The following is a 17,291-nucleotide window of genomic DNA, read 5'->3' as shown; positions in this document are numbered from 1 at the left end:
GATCTTGGAAATCCTTAACCCGGTGTCTTTTCGTTTGGATCTCCCAGCATCGTTTGCCATTCATAATGTGTTCCATAGGTCTTTGTTGCGGAGGTATGTGGTACCTGTGGTTCCTTCTGTTGAGCCTCCTGCTCCGGTGCTGGTCAAGGGCGAATTGGAGTACGTGGTGGAGAAGATTTTGGATTCTCGTATCTCTAGACGGAGGCTTCAGTATTTAGTTAAGTGGAAGGGCTATGGTCAGGAGGATAATTCCTGGGTTGTCGCCTCTGATGTTCATGTGGCCGATTTGGTTCGTGCCTTCCACGCAGCTCATCCTGATCGCCCTGGGGGTCTTGATGAGGGTTCGGTGACCCTTCCTCAAGGGGGGGGTACTGTTGTGAACTCTATTTTTGGGCTCCCTCTAGTGGTCACAAGCGGTACTGTGTAGTGTTGTCTTTCTGCAGGTTGGCTGCATCAGCTGGTTTGTTATCCTTGGTTGGTTTCCTATTTAGCTCACCTGGATACTCAGTTCCTTGCCTGCTATCAATGTATTCAGTGCTCTTCAGATTCCTTGTGACTACCTTGCTCCCAGTCTCTCCAAGACAAGCTAAGTCCTTGTTTGTTCATTTTCTGATTATCAGCGTTCATCATGTTTTTTTGTCCAGTTTGCTAAAATGTGATTTCTTGCTTGCTGGTTGCTCTAGGGGACTGAGTTTCTCCCCCCACACCGTTAGTTGGTGCGGGGGTTCTTGAAATCTCAGTGTGGATATTTTGTAAGGGTTTTTTACTGACCGCATAGATCCCTTTTCTATTTTCTGCTATCTAGTATTAGTGGGCCTCATTTGCTGAATCTGTTTTCACCCCTGTGTATGTGCCTTCCTCTTACCTAACCGTTATTATTTGTTGGGGGCTTCTATATCTTTGGGGATTATTTCTCTGGAGGCAAGAGAGGTCTTTCTTTCTCTCTAGGGGTAGTTAGTTCCTTAGGCTGGCTCGAGACGTCTAGGATTTTAGGCACGTTCACCGGCTACCTCTAGTGTGTTTTGATAGGTTCAGATCTGCGGTCAGTCCAGTTTACCACCTCCCTAGAGCTTGTCCTATATTCGTTACTTAGTTGGAGTAATTTGTGATCCTCAACCACTAAGGATCATAACAATTAGGCTATTGGGAGTGACGCCTTGGACGAGTGTTTTCTGTAGATGGAGTAGATTATTGGGAGTGACACCTCTGACGAGTGTTTTCTGTAGACAGATTATTGGGGGGTGACGTCTCAGATGAGTGTTTTCGGTAGATCGATTATTGGGGAATGGGGATGATGCCTCTGACGAGGGTTTTTCGTAGACAGATTATTGACTGTGACGCCTCGGACGAGTGTTTTCTGTAGACGGAGTAGATTATTGGGAGTGACGCCTCAGACTAGTGTTTTCTGTAGACAGATTATTGAGAATGATGCCTCGGACGGGTGTTTTCTGTAGACAGTAGATTATTGGGAGTGATGCCTCGGACGAGTGTTTTCTGTAGACGAAGTAGATTATTGGGGGTGAGGCCTTGGATGAGTGGTTTCTGTTGATGTAGTAGACTATTGGGGTGACGCTTCACACGAGTGTTTTCTGTAGATGGAGTAGGTTATTGGGGGTGACGCCTTGGATAAGTGTTTTCTGTAGACGGAGTAGATTATTGTGGGTGACGCCTCGGATGAGTGTTTTCTGTTGATGTAGTAGACTATTGAGGTGATGCTTCAGACGAGTGTTTTCTGTAGATGGAGTAGGTTATTGGGGTGACGCCTCGGATGAGTGTTTTCTGTTGATGTAGTAGACTATTGGGTTGACACTTCAGACGAGTGTTTTCTGTAGATGTAGTAGGTTATTGGGAGTGACGACTCGGACGAGTGTTTTCTGTAGATCGAATAGAATATTGGGAGTGGCGCCTCGGACGAGTGTTTTCTGTAGATGGAATAGATTATTGGGAGTGATTCCTCGGAAGAGTGTTTACTGTAGATAGAATAGATTATTGGGGGTGATGCCTTGGAAGAGTGTTTTCGGTAGATGGAGTAGATTATTGGGAGTGACTCCTCAGATGACTCTTTTCTGTAGACGGAGTGGAATATTGGGGTTACGCCGCAGATGAGTGTTTTCTATGGACATTTACATTATTGGGGGTGACGACTCGGACGGGTGTTTTCTGTAGATGGAATAGATTATTGGTAGTGACTCCTTGGACGAGTGTTTTCTGTAGATGGAGTAGATTATTGGGAGTGACGCCTCGGACGAGTGTTTTTTGTAGATGGAGTAGATTATTGGGGGTGACGCCTCGGACGAGTGTTTTCTGTAGATGGAATAGATTATTGGGATTGACGCCTCGGACGAGTGTTTTCTGTAGATGGAGTAGATTATTGGGAGTGATGCCTCGGACGAGTGTTTTCTGTAGATTGAGTAGATTATTGAGGGTGATGCCTCAGACGAGTATTTTCTGTAGATAGATTATTGGGGATGATGCCTCAGATGAGTGTTTTCTGTAGATTGAGTAGGTTATTGGGGGTGACTCCTCGGATGAGTGTTTTCTGTAGACAGAGTAGATTATTGGGAGTGACGCCTCAGACGAGTTTACTGTAGAAGGAGTAGGTTATTGGGGGTGACTCCTCGGACGAGTGTTTTCTGTAGACAGAGTAGATTATTGGGAGTGACACCTCGGATGAGTGTTTTCTGTAGATGGAGTAGATTATTGGGAGTGATGCCTCAGACGAGTGTTTTCTGTAGATGGAATAGATTATTGGGAGTGACGCCTCGGAAGAGTGTTTTCTGTAGATGGAGTAGATTATTGGGAGTGACGCCTCAGACGAGTGTTTTCTGTAGATGGAATAGATTATTGGGGGTGATGCCTCGGAAGAGTGTTTTCTGTAGATGGAGTAGATTATTGGGAGTGACTCCTCAGATGACTCTTTTCTGTAGACGGAGTGTAATATTGGGGTTACGCCGCAGATGAGTGTTTTCTATGGACATTTACATTATTGGGGGTGACGACTCGGACGGGTGTTTTCTGTAGATGGAATAGATTATTGGTAGTGACTCCTTGGACGAGTGTTTTCTGTAGATGGAGTAGATTATTGGGAGTGATGCCTCAGACGAGTGTTTTCTGTAGATGGAATAGATTATTGGGAGTGATGCCTCAGACGAGTGTTTTCTGTAGATGGAATAGATTATTGGGAGTGACGCCTCGGACGAGTGTTTTCTGTAGATATAATAGATTATTGGGGGTGATGCCTCGGACGAGTGTTTTCTGTAGATGGAATAGATTATTGGGAGTGACGCCTCGGACGAGTGTTTTCTGTAGATATAATAGATTATTGGGGGTGATGCCTCGGACGAGTGTTTTCTGTAGACAGAGTAGATTATTGAGGGTGATGCCTCAGACGAGTATTTTCTGTAGATAGATTATTGGGGATGATGCCTCAGATGAATGTTTTCTGTAGATTGAGTAGATTATTGGGGGTGACTCCTCGGACGAGTGTTTTCTGTAGACAGAGTAGATTATTGGGAATGACGCCTCGGACCAGTGTTTTCTGTAGACAGAGTAGATTATTGGGAGTGACGCCTCAGACGAGTTTACTGTAGAAGGAGTAGATTATTGGGGGTGACGCCTCAGACTAGTGCTTACTGTAGACGGAGTAGATTATTGGGGGTGATGCCTCAGATTAGTACTTACTGTAGACGAAGTAGATTATTGGGGGTGATGCCTCAGACTAGTGCTTACTGTAGACGGTGTAGATTATTAGGAGTGGCGCCTCGGACGAGTGTTTTCTGTAGATGGAATAGATTATTGGGAGTGACGCCTCGGAAGAGTGTTTACTGTAGATAGAATAGATTATTGGGGGTGATGCCTTGGAAGAGTGTTTTCTGTAGATGGAGTAGATTATTGGGAGTGACGCCTCAGACGAGTGTTTTCTGTAGACGGAGTGTAATATTGGGGTTACGCCGCAGATGAGTGTTTTCTATGGACATTTACATTATTGGGGGTGACGACTCGGACGGGTGTTTTCTGTAGATGGAATAGATTATTGGCAGTGACTCCTTGGACGAGTGTTTTCTGTAGATGGAGTAGATTATTGGGAGTGACGCCTCGGACGAGTGTTTTTTGTAGATGGAGTAGATTATTGGGGGTGACGCCTCGGACGAGTGTTTTCTGTAGATGGAATAGATTACTGGGAGTGACGCCTCGGACGAGTGTTTTCTGTAGATGGAGTAGATTATTGGGAGTGACGCCTCGGACGAGTGTTTTCTGTAGATTGAGTAGATTATTGAGGGTGATGCCTCAGACGAGTATTTTCTGTAGATAGATTATTGGGGATGATGCCTCAGATGAGTGTTTTCTGTAGATTGAGTAGATTATTGGGGGTGACTCCTCGGACGAGTGTTTTCTGTAGACAGAGTAGATTATTGGGAGTGACGCCTCAGACGAGTTTACTGTAGAAGGAGTAGGTTATTGGGGGTGACTCCTCGGACGAGTGTTTTATGTAGACAGAGTAGATTATTGGGAGTGACGCCTCAGATGAGTGTTTTCTGTAGATGGAGTAGATTATTGGGAGTGATGCCTCAGACGAGTGTTTTCTGTAGATGGAGTAGGTTATTGGGAGTGACGCCTCAGACGAGTGTTTTCTGTAGATGGAGTAGATTATTGGGAGTGACGCCTTGGACGAGTGTTTTCTGTAGATCGAATAGAATATTGGGAGTGGCGCCTCGGACGAGTGTTTTCTGTAGATGGAATAGATTATTGGGAGTGACGCCTCAGAAGAGTGTTTTCTGTAGATAGAATAGATTATTGGGGGTGATGCCTTGGAAGAGTGTTTTCTGTAGATGGAGTAGATTATTGGGAGTGACGCCTCGGACGAGTGTTTTCTGTAGATTGAGTAGATTATTGGGAGTGACGCCTCGGACGAGTGTTTTCTGTAGATGGAATAGATTATTGGGAGTGACGCCTCGGACGAGTGTTTTCTGTAGATGGAATAGATTATTGGGGGTGATGCCTCGGACGAGTGTTTTCTGTAGACAGAGTAGATTATTGAGGGTGATGCCTCAGACGAGTATTTTCTGTAGATAGATTATTGGGGATGATGCCTCAGATGAGTGTTTTCTGTAGATTGAGTAGACTATTGGGGGTGACTCCTCAGACAAGTGTTTTCTGTTGACAAATTATTGAGAATGATGCCTCAGATGAATGTTTTCTGTAGACGGAACAGATTATTGGGAGTGACGCCTCAGAGGAGTGTTTTCTGCAGACAGATTATTGAGAATGACGCCTAGGACGAGTGTTTTCTGTAGGCAGAGTAGATTATTGGGAGTGACGCCTCGGACAAGTGTTTTCTGTAGATGTATTAGGCTATTGGGAGTGACTCCTTGGACGAGTGTTTTCTGTAGATGGAGTAGATTATTGGGAGTGACACCTCTGACGAGTGTTTTCTGTAGACAGATTATTGGGGGGTGACGTCTCAGATGAGTGTTTTCTGTAGATGGAATAGATTATTGGGGGTGACTCCTCGGACGAGTGTTTTCTGTAGACAGAGTAGATTATTGGGAATGACGCCTCGGACCAGTGTTTTCTGTAGACAGAGTAGATTATTGGGAGTGACGCCTCGGACAAGTGTTTTCTGTAGATGTATTAGGCTATTGGGAGTGACTCCTTGGACGAGTGTTTTCTGTAGATGGAGTAGATTATTGGGAGTGACGCCTCGGACGAGTGTTTTCTGTAGATGGAATAGATTATTGGGAGTGACGCCTCGGACGAGTGTTTTCTGTAGATGGAATAGATTATTGGGGGTGACTCCTCGGACGAGTGTTTTCTGTAGACAGAGTAGATTATTGGGAATGACGCCTCGGACCAGTGTTTTCTGTAGACAGAGTAGATTATTGGGAGTGACGCCTCAGACGAGTTTACTGTAGAAGGAGTAGATTATTGGGGGTGACGCCTCAGACTAGTGCTTACTGTAGACGGAGTAGATTATTGGGGGTGATGCCTCAGATTAGTACTTACTGTAGACGAAGTAGATTATTGGGGGTGATGCCTCAGACTAGTGCTTACTGTAGACGGTGTAGATTATTAGGAGTGGCGCCTCGGACGAGTGTTTTCTGTAGATGGAATAGATTATTGGGAGTGACGCCTCGGAAGAGTGTTTACTGTAGATAGAATAGATTATTGGGGGTGATGCCTTGGAAGAGTGTTTTCTGTAGATGGAGTAGATTATTGGGAGTGACGCCTCAGACGAGTGTTTTCTGTAGATGGAATAGATTATTGGGGGTGATGCCTCGGAAGAGTGTTTTCTGTAGATGGAGTAGATTATTGGGAGTGACTCCTCAGATGACTCTTTTCTGTAGACGGAGTGTAATATTGGGGTTACGCCGCAGATGAGTGTTTTCTATGGACATTTACATTATTGGGGGTGACGACTCGGACGGGTGTTTTCTGTAGATGGAATAGATTATTGGCAGTGACTCCTTGGACGAGTGTTTTCTGTAGATGGAGTAGATTATTGGGAGTGACGCCTCGGACGAGTGTTTTTTGTAGATGGAGTAGATTATTGGGGGTGACGCCTCGGACGAGTGTTTTCTGTAGATGGAATAGATTACTGGGAGTGACGCCTCGGACGAGTGTTTTCTGTAGATGGAGTAGATTATTGGGAGTGACGCCTCGGACGAGTGTTTTCTGTAGATTGAGTAGATTATTGAGGGTGATGCCTCAGACGAGTATTTTCTGTAGATAGATTATTGGGGATGATGCCTCAGATGAGTGTTTTCTGTAGATTGAGTAGATTATTGGGGGTGACTCCTCGGACGAGTGTTTTCTGTAGACAGAGTAGATTATTGGGAGTGACGCCTCAGACGAGTTTACTGTAGAAGGAGTAGGTTATTGGGGGTGACTCCTCGGACGAGTGTTTTCTGTAGACAGAGTAGATTATTGGGAGTGACGCCTCAGATGAGTGTTTTCTGTAGATGGAGTAGATTATTGGGAGTGATGCCTCAGACGAGTGTTTTCTGTAGATGGAGTAGGTTATTGGGAGTGACGCCTCAGACGAGTGTTTTCTGTAGATGGAGTAGATTATTGGGAGTGACGCCTTGGACGAGTGTTTTCTGTAGATCGAATAGAATATTGGGAGTGGCGCCTCGGACGAGTGTTTTCTGTAGATGGAATAGATTATTGGGAGTGACGCCTCAGAAGAGTGTTTTCTGTAGATAGAATAGATTATTGGGGGTGATGCCTTGGAAGAGTGTTTTCTGTAGATGGAGTAGATTATTGGGAGTGACGCCTCGGACGAGTGTTTTCTGTAGATTGAGTAGATTATTGGGAGTGACGCCTCGGACGAGTGTTTTCTGTAGATGGAATAGATTATTGGGAGTGACGCCTCGGACGAGTGTTTTCTGTAGATGGAATAGATTATTGGGGGTGATGCCTCGGACGAGTGTTTTCTGTAGACAGAGTAGATTATTGAGGGTGATGCCTCAGACGAGTATTTTCTGTAGATAGATTATTGGGGATGATGCCTCAGATGAGTGTTTTCTGTAGATTGAGTAGACTATTGGGGGTGACTCCTCAGACAAGTGTTTTCTGTTGACAAATTATTGAGAATGATGCCTCAGATGAATGTTTTCTGTAGACGGAACAGATTATTGGGAGTGACGCCTCAGAGGAGTGTTTTCTGCAGACAGATTATTGAGAATGACGCCTAGGACGAGTGTTTTCTGTAGGCAGAGTAGATTATTGGGAGTGACGCCTCGGACAAGTGTTTTCTGTAGATGTATTAGGCTATTGGGAGTGACTCCTTGGACGAGTGTTTTCTGTAGATGGAGTAGATTATTGGGAGTGACACCTCTGACGAGTGTTTTCTGTAGACAGATTATTGGGGGGTGACGTCTCAGATGAGTGTTTTCGGTAGATCGATTATTGGGGATGATGCCTCTGACGAGGGTTTTTCGTAGACAGATTATTGACTGTGACGCCTCGGACGAGTGTTTTCTGTAGACGGAGTAGATTATTGGGAGTGACGCCTCAGACTAGTGTTTTCTGTAGACAGATTATTGAGAATGATGCCTCGGACGGGTGTTTTCTGTAGACAGTAGATTATTGGGAGTGATGCCTCGGACGAGTGTTTTCTGTAGACGAAGTAGATTATTGGGGGTGAGGCCTTGGATGAGTGGTTTCTGTTGATGTAGTAGACTATTGGGGTGACGCTTCAGACGAGTGTTTTCTGTAGATGGAGTAGGTTATTGGGGGTGACGCCTTGGATGATTGTCTTCTGTAGACGGAGTAGATTATTGTGGGTGACGCCTCGGATGAGTGTTTTCTGTTGATGTAGTAGACTATTGAGGTGATGCTTCAGACGAGTGTTTTCTGTAGATGGAGTAGGTTATTGGGGTGACGCCTCGGATGAGTGTTTTCTGTTGATGTAGTAGACTATTGGGTTGACACTTCAGACGAGTGTTTTCTGTCGATGTAGTAGGTTATTGGGGGTGACTAGTGATGAGCGAATATACTCGTTACTCGCGATTTCCCGAGCACGCTCGGGGGTCCTCCGAGTATTTTTTAGTGCTCGGAGATTTAGTTTTTATTCCCGCAGCGGAATGATTTACATCTGTTAGCCAGCATAAGTACATGTGGGGGTTGTCTGGTTGCTAGGGAATCCCCACATGTACTTATGCTGGATAACGGATGTAAATCAATCAGCTGCAGCAATAAAAACTAAATATCCGAGAACTAAAAAATACTCGGAGGACCCCTGAGCATGTTCAAGAAATCTCGAGTAACGAGTATATTCGCTCATCACTAGGGTTGACGCCTTTAATGATTGTTTACTGTAGACAGATTATTGGGGATGATGACTCAGATGAGTGTTTTCTGTAGACAGATTATTGGGGATGATGCCTCAGATGAGTGTTTTCTGTAGATTGAGTAGATTATTGGGGGTGACTCCTCGGACGAGTGTTTTCTGTAGACGGAGTAGATTATTGGGATTGACGCCTCAGACGAGTTTACTGCAGACGGAGTAGATTATTGGGGGTGACGCCACAGATGAGTGCTTACTGTAGACGGAGTAGATTATTGGGGGTGACGCCTCAGACTAGTGCTTACTGTAGACGGAGTAGATTATTGGGAGTGACTCCTCTGACGAGTGTTTTCTGTAGATGGAGTAGATTGGGGATGATGCCTCAGATGAGTGTTTTCTGTAGACTGAGTAGATTATGGGGGATGATGCCTCAGACGAGTGTTTTCTGTAGACGGAGTAGATTATTGGGAGTGACTCCTCAGACTAGTGTTTTCTATAGACAGTTTATTTTGGGTGACGACTCGGACGAGTGTTTTTTGTAGACGGTGTAGATTATTCGGGTGACACCTCAGACGAGTGTTTTCTGTAGACAGATTATTGGGAGTGATGCCTTAGATGAGTGTTTTCAGTAGACAAATTATTGGGGGGTGATGTCTCAGATGAGTGTTTTCGGTAGATCGATTATTGGGGATGACGCCTCTGACGAGTGTTTTTTGTAGACAGATTATTGACTGTGACGCCTAGGACGAGTGTTTTTTTGTAGATGGAGTAGACTATTGGGGGTGACTCCTCGGATGAGTGTTTTCTGTAGACGGAACAGATTATTGGGAGTGACGCCTCGGACGAGTGTTTTCTGCAGATTATTGAGAATGACGCCTAGGACGAGTGTTTTCTGTAGACAGAGTAGATTATTGGGAGTGATGCCTCAGACGAGTGTTTTCTGTAGACGAAGTAGATTATTGGGGGTGACGCCTCAGACGAGTGTTTTCTTTAGACAGATTATTGGGAGTGACGCTTCAGACGAGTGTTTTCTGTAGACGAAGTAGATTATTGGGAGTGACACCTCTGACGAGCGTTTTCTGTAGACAGATTATTGGGGATGATGCCTCAGACGAGTATTTTCTGTAGACAGATTATTGGGGATGATGCCTCAGATGAGTGTTTTCTGTAGACTGAGTAGATTATTGGGAGTGACGCCTCGGACGAGTATTTTCTAAAGACAGATTATTGAGAATGACGCCTAGGACGAGTGTTTTCTGTAGACAGAGTAGATTATAGGGTGTGACGCCTCAGGCAAGTGTTTTCTGTTGATGTATTAGGCTATTGGGAGTGACGCCTTGGACGAGTGTTTTCTGTAGATGGAGTAGATTATTGGCAGTGACGCCTCTGACAAATGTTTTCTCTAGACAGAATGGATTATTGGGAGTGACGCCTCGGATGAGTGTTTTCTGTAGAAGAAGTAGATTATTGGGGGTGACGCCTCAGACGAGTGTTTTCTATAGACAGATTATTGGGAGTGACGCTTCAGACGAGTGTTTTCTGTAGACGAAGTAGATTATTGGGAGTGACACCTCTGACGAGCGTTTTCTGTAGACAGATTATTGGGGATCATGCCTCAGACGAGTATTTTCTGTAGACAGATTATTGGGGATGATGCCTCAGATGAGTGTTTTCTGTAGACTGAGTAGATTATTGGGGGTGATGCCTCTGACGAGTGTTTTCTGTAGACGGAATGGATTATTGGGAGTGATGCCTTGGACGAGTGTTTTTTGTAGACGGAGTAGATTATTGGGGGTGACACCTCAGATGAGTGTTTTCTGCAGACAGATTATTGGGAGTGATACCTCGGATGAGTGTTTCAGTAGACAGATTATTGGGGGGTAACGTCTCAGATGAGTGTTTTTGGTAGATCGATTTTTGGGGATGACGCCTCTGATGAGTGTTTTTTGTTGACAAATTATTGACTGTGACGCCTCGGACGAGTGTTTTCTGTAGACGGAGTAGATTATTGGGAGTGACGCCTCAGACTTTCTGTAGACAGATTATTGAGAATGATGCCTCGGACGGGTGTTTTCTGTAGACAGGTGATGCCTTGGATGAGTGTTTTCTGTTGATGTAGTAGACTATTGGGTTGACGCTTCAGACGAGTGTTTTCTGTAGATGGAGTAGGTTATTGGGGGTGACGCCTTGGATGAGAGTTTTCTGTAGACGGAGTAGATTATTGGGGGTGACGCCTCAGACGAGTGTTTTCTATAGACAGATTATTGAGAGTTACGCTTCGGATGAGTGTTTTCTGTAGACGAAGTAGATTATTGGGAGTGACACCTCTGACGAGCGTTTTCTGTAGACAGATTATTGGGGATGATGCCTCAGATGAGTATTTTCTGTAGACAGATTATTGGGGATGATGCCTCAGATGAGTGTTTTCTGTAGACTGAGTAAATTATTGGGGGTGATGCCTCAGATGAGTGTTTTCTGTAGACAGATTATTGGTAGTGATGCCTCGGATGAGTGTTTTCAGTAGACAGATTATTGGGGGGTAACGTCTCAGATGAGTGTTTTTGGTAGATCGATTATTGGGGATGACGCCTCTGACAAGTGTTTTTTGTTGACAGATTATTGACTGTGACGCCTCGGATAAGTGTTTTCTGTAGACGGAGTAGATTATTGGGAGTGACGCCTCAGACTAGTGCTTTCTGTCGACAGATTATTGAGAATGATGCCTCGGACGGGTGTTTTCTGTAGACGGAGTAGATTATTGGGGGTGACGCCTTGGATGAGTGTTTTCTGTTGATGTAGTAGACTATTGGGGTGACGCTTCAGACGAGTGTTTTCTGTAGATGGAGTTGGTTATTGGGGGTGACGCCTTGGATGAGTGTTTTCTGTAGACGGAGTAGATTATTGGGGGTGATGCCTCGGATGAGGGTTTTCTGTTGATGTAGTAGACTATTGGGGTGACGCTTCAGATGAGTCTTTTCTGTAGATGGAGTAGGTTATTGGGGGTGATGCCTCGGATGAGTGTTTTCTGTTGATGTAGTAGACTATTGGGGTTGACACTTCAGACGAGTGTTTTCTGTAGATGGAGTAGGTTATTGGGGGTGACTAGTGATGAGCGAATATACTCGTTACTCGAGATTTCCCGAGCAATCTCGGGGGTCCTCCGAGTATTTTTTAGTGCTCGGAGATTTCGTTTTTATTGCCGCAGTTGAACGATTTACATCTGTTAGCCAGCATAAGTATATGTGGAGGTTGCCTGGTTGCTAGTGAATCCCAACATGTACTTATGCTGGATAACAGATGTAAATTATTCAGCTGCGGCAATAAAAACTAAATCTCCGAGCACTAAATATACTCGGAGGACCCCTGAGCATGCTCGAGAAATCTCGAGTAACGAGTATATTCGCTCATCACTAGGGTTGACGCCTTGGATGATTGTTTACTGTAGACAGATTATTGGGATTGATGCCTCAGACAAGTATTTTCTGTAGACAGATTATTGGGGATGATGCCTCAGATGAGTGTTTTCTGTACATTGAGTAGATTATTGGGGGTGACTCCTCGGACGAGAGTTTTCTGTAGACAGAGTAGATTATTGGGAGTGGCGCCTCGGACGAGTGTTTTCTGTAGACAGAGTAGATTATTGGGAGTGACGTCTCGGACTAGTGTTTTCTGTAGACGGAGTAGATTATTGGGAGTGACGCCTCAGACGAGTTTACTGCAGACGGAGTAGGTTATTGGGGGTGAAGCCTCAGATGATTGCTTACTGTAGAAGGAGTAGATTATGGGGGGTGACGCCTCAGACTAGTGCTTACTGTAGACGGAGTAGATTATTGGGGGTGACGCCACAGACGAGTGCTTACTGTAGAAGTAGTAGATTATTGGGGGTGACGCCACAGACGAGTGCTTACTGTAGAAGGAGTAGATTATTGGGGGTGACGCCTCAGACTAGTGCTTACTGTAGACGAAGTAGATTATTGGGGATGACGCCTCAGACTAGTGCTTACTGTAGACGGAGTAGATTATTGGGGGTAATGCCTCAGACTAGTGCTTACTGTAGACGGAGTAGATTATTGTGGGTGACGCCTCAGACTAGTGCTTACTGTAGACGGAGTAGATTATTGGGGGTGACGCCACAGACGAGTGCTTACTGCAGACGGAGTAGATTATTGGAGGTGACGCCTCATGCTAGTGCTTACTGTAGACGGAGTAGATTATTGGGGTGAAGCCTCAGACGAGTGCTTACTGTAGAAGGAGTAGATTATTGGGGGTGACGCCTCAGACTAGTGCTTACTGTAGACGAAGTAGATTATTGGGGGTGATGCCTCAGACTAGTGCTTATTGTAGACGGATAACAAAATCAGGCAACATATTATATACACACGGGGGGGGGGAGAGACTGCAAGCACTAAATAGTGCAAGAAAACCCCCCACCGAGAGAAAAAAGCAACTCCATAACAGTCGATGATAGCAGGAGAAAACTAGGAGCATGCAAATATTTTTAATTAAAACAAGGCTTTATTGGTAGGTATATAATTAACACGCTTAGTAGCAAAGTACAAAAAGACATACAAAGCACACATAAGTACATAATTTATGCAAGGATGTTTTAAAAGAGAAGTGGATAAACCCCCGGTGTACACATGCCAGTAAGCCTATTTGTGCATAGCTATGCTACACGCAGGCAGCTGCTGCAAACACCCATAATGATATAGTGATAAAGCACATGCCATGTGGCATAGAATTATAAGGCTAGAGCGGCAGTGCTTACCCGTGAGAGGCACCAGGCAGGATACACCGGTTAGGGTCCACAGAACGCGACCCCCACTTCTCTTTTAAAACATCCTTGCATAAATTATGTACTTATGTGTGCTTTGTATGTCTTTTTGTACTTTGCTACTAAGCGTGTTAATTATATACCTACCAATAAAGCCTTGTTTTAATTAAAAATATTTGCATGCTCCTAGTTTTCTCATTATTGTAGACGGAGTAGATTATTGGGGGTGACACCACAGACGAGTGCTTACTGCAGATGGAGTAGATTATTGGGTATGATGCCTCAGATGAGTGTTTTCTGTAGACTGAGTAGATTATTGGGGATGATGCCTCAGATGAGTGTTTTCTGTAGACAGAGTAGATTATTGGGGGTGACGCCTCAGACGAGTGTTTTCTATAGACGGAGTAGATTATTAGATTACTAGATGGCAGCCCGATTCTAAAGAATCGGGAGTCTAGAATCCATATATACTTTATTTATTCAAATGTAAGAATAATACAATTAATAAATAATAGTAAGAAAGAACAAAAAATGGCTGCACTCACCAGCTCTTGACAATTCTTGACAGTACGGCACATTTCTGATTGGTCGCTCGCGGCAGGCGGCAACCAATCAGAAAAGTGCCGCGCACCACGAAGGCATATATCTTTGTCCACCCTGAGCGGGTGTAGGACGCTGGTGACGTCACTTATCTCCGGACATTATCTCCGGACAAAGCCACGGAAGTTGGCACAAATTGCCGGAAGTAGTATTCTAGGCAATTATATATTAGATTTTAATGTTATCAGTGTTTACCTTTGAACGTTTATATTGTATTGTCCTGTCACCAGCCATGTGTACGATTATCGGCCGAAAGCCTCTCTGGAACCAATAATCACCCCATGTAAAGGTATCTTTATAAGTTAAAGATTCAGAATACTATGACTTTTATCATATCCTGAACAGTCAAGTTTTTTATGAACCGTTAAGGTTTTCTGGTTGAAGTAAAAAAAACTCTGAGTGTTTACAGTTTGAAACCATAAAATGTTGAAAAATTATGTCATTCTTGAGTATATCACTCAATGGTGCTCATAAACGTGTCAAATTTGATCTATAATATACTTTAATATACGTTACTTTAATCTTTAATATACTTAAGAACAGGGCCCCAGACATCACACAGGGGGTCTGAAACACCGCACAGTGGTCCAAAATATCGCTGTGCTCTGCCTGGGGCCCCATATGCTGCCTGGGGCCCCTGTGCTCTGCCTGGGGCCCCATATGCTGCCTGGGGCCCCTGTGCTCTGCCTGAGGCCCCTGTGCTCTGCCTGGGGCCCCATGTTCTGCCTGGGGCCCCTGTGCTCTGCCTGGGGCCACTGTGCTCTGCCTGGGGCCCCATATGCTGCCTGGGGCCCCTGTGCTCTGCCTGGGGCCCCATATGCTGCCTGGGGCCCCTGTGCTCTGCCTGGGGCCCCATAGGCTGCCTGGGGCCCCTGTGCTCTACCTGGGACCACTGTGCTCTGCCTGGGGCCCCATATGCTGCCTGGGGCCCCTGTGCTCTGCCTGGGGCCCCTGTGCTCTGCCTGGGGCCCCATGTTCTGCCTGGGGCCACTGTGCTCTGCCTGGGGCCCCATAGGCTGCCTGGGGCCCCTGTGCTCTGCCTGGGACCACTGTGCTCTGCCTGGGGCCCCATATGCTGCCTGGGGCCCCTGTGCTCTGCCTGGGGCCACTGTGCTCTGCCTGGGGCCCCATATGCTGCCTGGGGCCCCTGTGCTCTGCCTGGGGCCCCATATGCTGCCTGGGGCCCCTGTGCTCTGCCTGGGGCCCCTGTGCTCTGCCTGGGGCCCCATGTTCTGCCTGGGGCCCCTGTGCTCTGCCTGGGGCCACTGTGCTCTGCCTGGGGCCACATGTTCTGCCTGGGGCCACTGTGCTCTGCCTGGGGCCCCATAAGCTGCCTGGGGCCCCTGTGCTCTGCCTGGGGCACCATATGCTGCCTGGGGCCCCTGTGCTCTGCCTGGGGCCCCATATGCTGCCTGGGGCCCCTGTGCTCTGCCTGGGGCCCCATATGCTGCCTGGGGCCCCTGTGCTCTGCCTGGGGCCCCTGTGTTCTGCCTGGGGCCCCATGTTCTGCCTGGGGCCCCTGTGCTCTGCCTGGGGCCACTGTGCTCTGCCTGGGGCCCCATATGCTGTCTGGGGCCCCTGTGCTCTTCCTGGGGCCCCATATGCTGCCTGGGGCCCCTGTGCTCTGCCTGGGGCCCCTGTGCTCTGCCTGGGGTCCCATATGCTGCCTGGGGCCCCTGTGCTCTGCCTGGGACCACTGTGCTCTGCCTGGGGCCCCATATGCTGCCTGGGGCCCCTGTGCTCTGCCTGGGGCCACTGTGCTCTGCCTGGGGCCCCATATGCTGCCTGGGGCCCCTGTGCTCTGCCTGGGTGTAGGACACTGGTGACGTCACTTATCTCCGGACATTAGCTCCGGACATTAGCTCCGGACATTATCTCCGGACATTAGCTCCGGACATTATCTCCGGACATTAGCTCCGAACAAAGCCACGGAAGTTGGCACAAATTGCAGGAAGTAGTATTCTAGGCAATTATATATTAGATTGGAGGTGACTCCTCAGACTAGTGTTTTCTATAGACAGTTTATTGGGGGTGACGACTCGGACGAGTGTTTTTTGTAGACGGTGTAGATTATTCGGGTGATCCCTCAGACGAGTGTTTTCTGTAGACAGATTATTGGGAGTGATGCCTCAGATGAGTGTTTTCATTATACAGAATATTGGGGGGATGATGTCTCAGATGAGTGTTTTCTGTAGATTGAGTAGATTATTGGGAGTGACGCCTCGGACGAGTGTTTTCTGTAGACGGAGTAGATTATTAGGAGTGACGCCTCAGTCGAGTTTACTGCAGATGGAGTAGATTATTGGGGGTGACGCCTCAGACTAGTGCTTACTGTAGACGGAGTAGATTATTGGGGGTGACGCCACAGACGAGTGTTTACTGTAGACGGAGTAGATTATTGGGAGTGACTCCTCTGACGAGTGTTTTCTGTAGGTGGAGTAGATTATTGGAGATGACGCCTCAGACTAGTGCTTACTGTAGACGGAGTAGATTATTGGGGGTGACCCCTCAGATTAGTGCTTACTGTAGACGGAGTAGATTATTGGGGGTGACGCCTCAGACTAGTGCTTACTGTAGACGGAGTAGATTATTGGGGGTGATGCCTCAGACTGGTGCTTACTGTAGACGGAGTAGATTATTGGGGGTGACGCCACAGACGAGTGCTTACTGCAGACGGAGTAGATTATTGGGGATGATGCCTCAGATGAGTGTTTTCTGTAGACTGAGTAGATTATTGGGGATGATGCCTCAGACGAGTGTTTTCTATAGACGGAGTAGATTATTGGGGGTGACTCCTCAGACTAGTGTTTTCTATAGACAGATTATGGGGGGTGACGCCTCACACGAGTGTTTTCTATAGACGGAGTAGATTATTGGGAGTGACTCCTCAGACTAGTGTTTTCTAAAGACAGTTTATTGGGGGTGACAACTCGGACGAGTGTGTTTTGTAGACGGTGTAAATTATTCGGGTGACACCTCAGACGAGTGTTTTCTGTAGACAGATTATTGGGAGTGATTCCTCAAATGAGTGTTTTCATTAGACAGATTATTGGGGGGTGATGTCTCAGATGAGTGTTTTCGGTAGATCGATTATTGGGGATGACGCCTCTGACAAGTGTTTTTTGTAGA

At 46.3% G+C, this 17,291-nt stretch overlaps 1 protein-coding gene across 3 annotated transcripts in view; it reads left to right on the top strand.

Moving 5' to 3' along the window:
• DIAPH2 (diaphanous related formin 2) overlaps positions 1-17,291 on the top strand; it is a 1,729,654-nt gene that overhangs the window by 478,169 nt on the left and 1,234,194 nt on the right. The gene's annotated exons all lie outside the window — the stretch shown is intronic.

This window comes from Ranitomeya variabilis, chromosome 2 (assembly GCF_051348905.1).
Source record: "Ranitomeya variabilis isolate aRanVar5 chromosome 2, aRanVar5.hap1, whole genome shotgun sequence".
Classification (NCBI taxonomy): domain Eukaryota; kingdom Metazoa; phylum Chordata; class Amphibia; order Anura; family Dendrobatidae; genus Ranitomeya; species Ranitomeya variabilis.
Note: the sequence above shows the minus strand (reverse complement) of the source record. Positions and strands in the feature narration are given on the sequence as shown.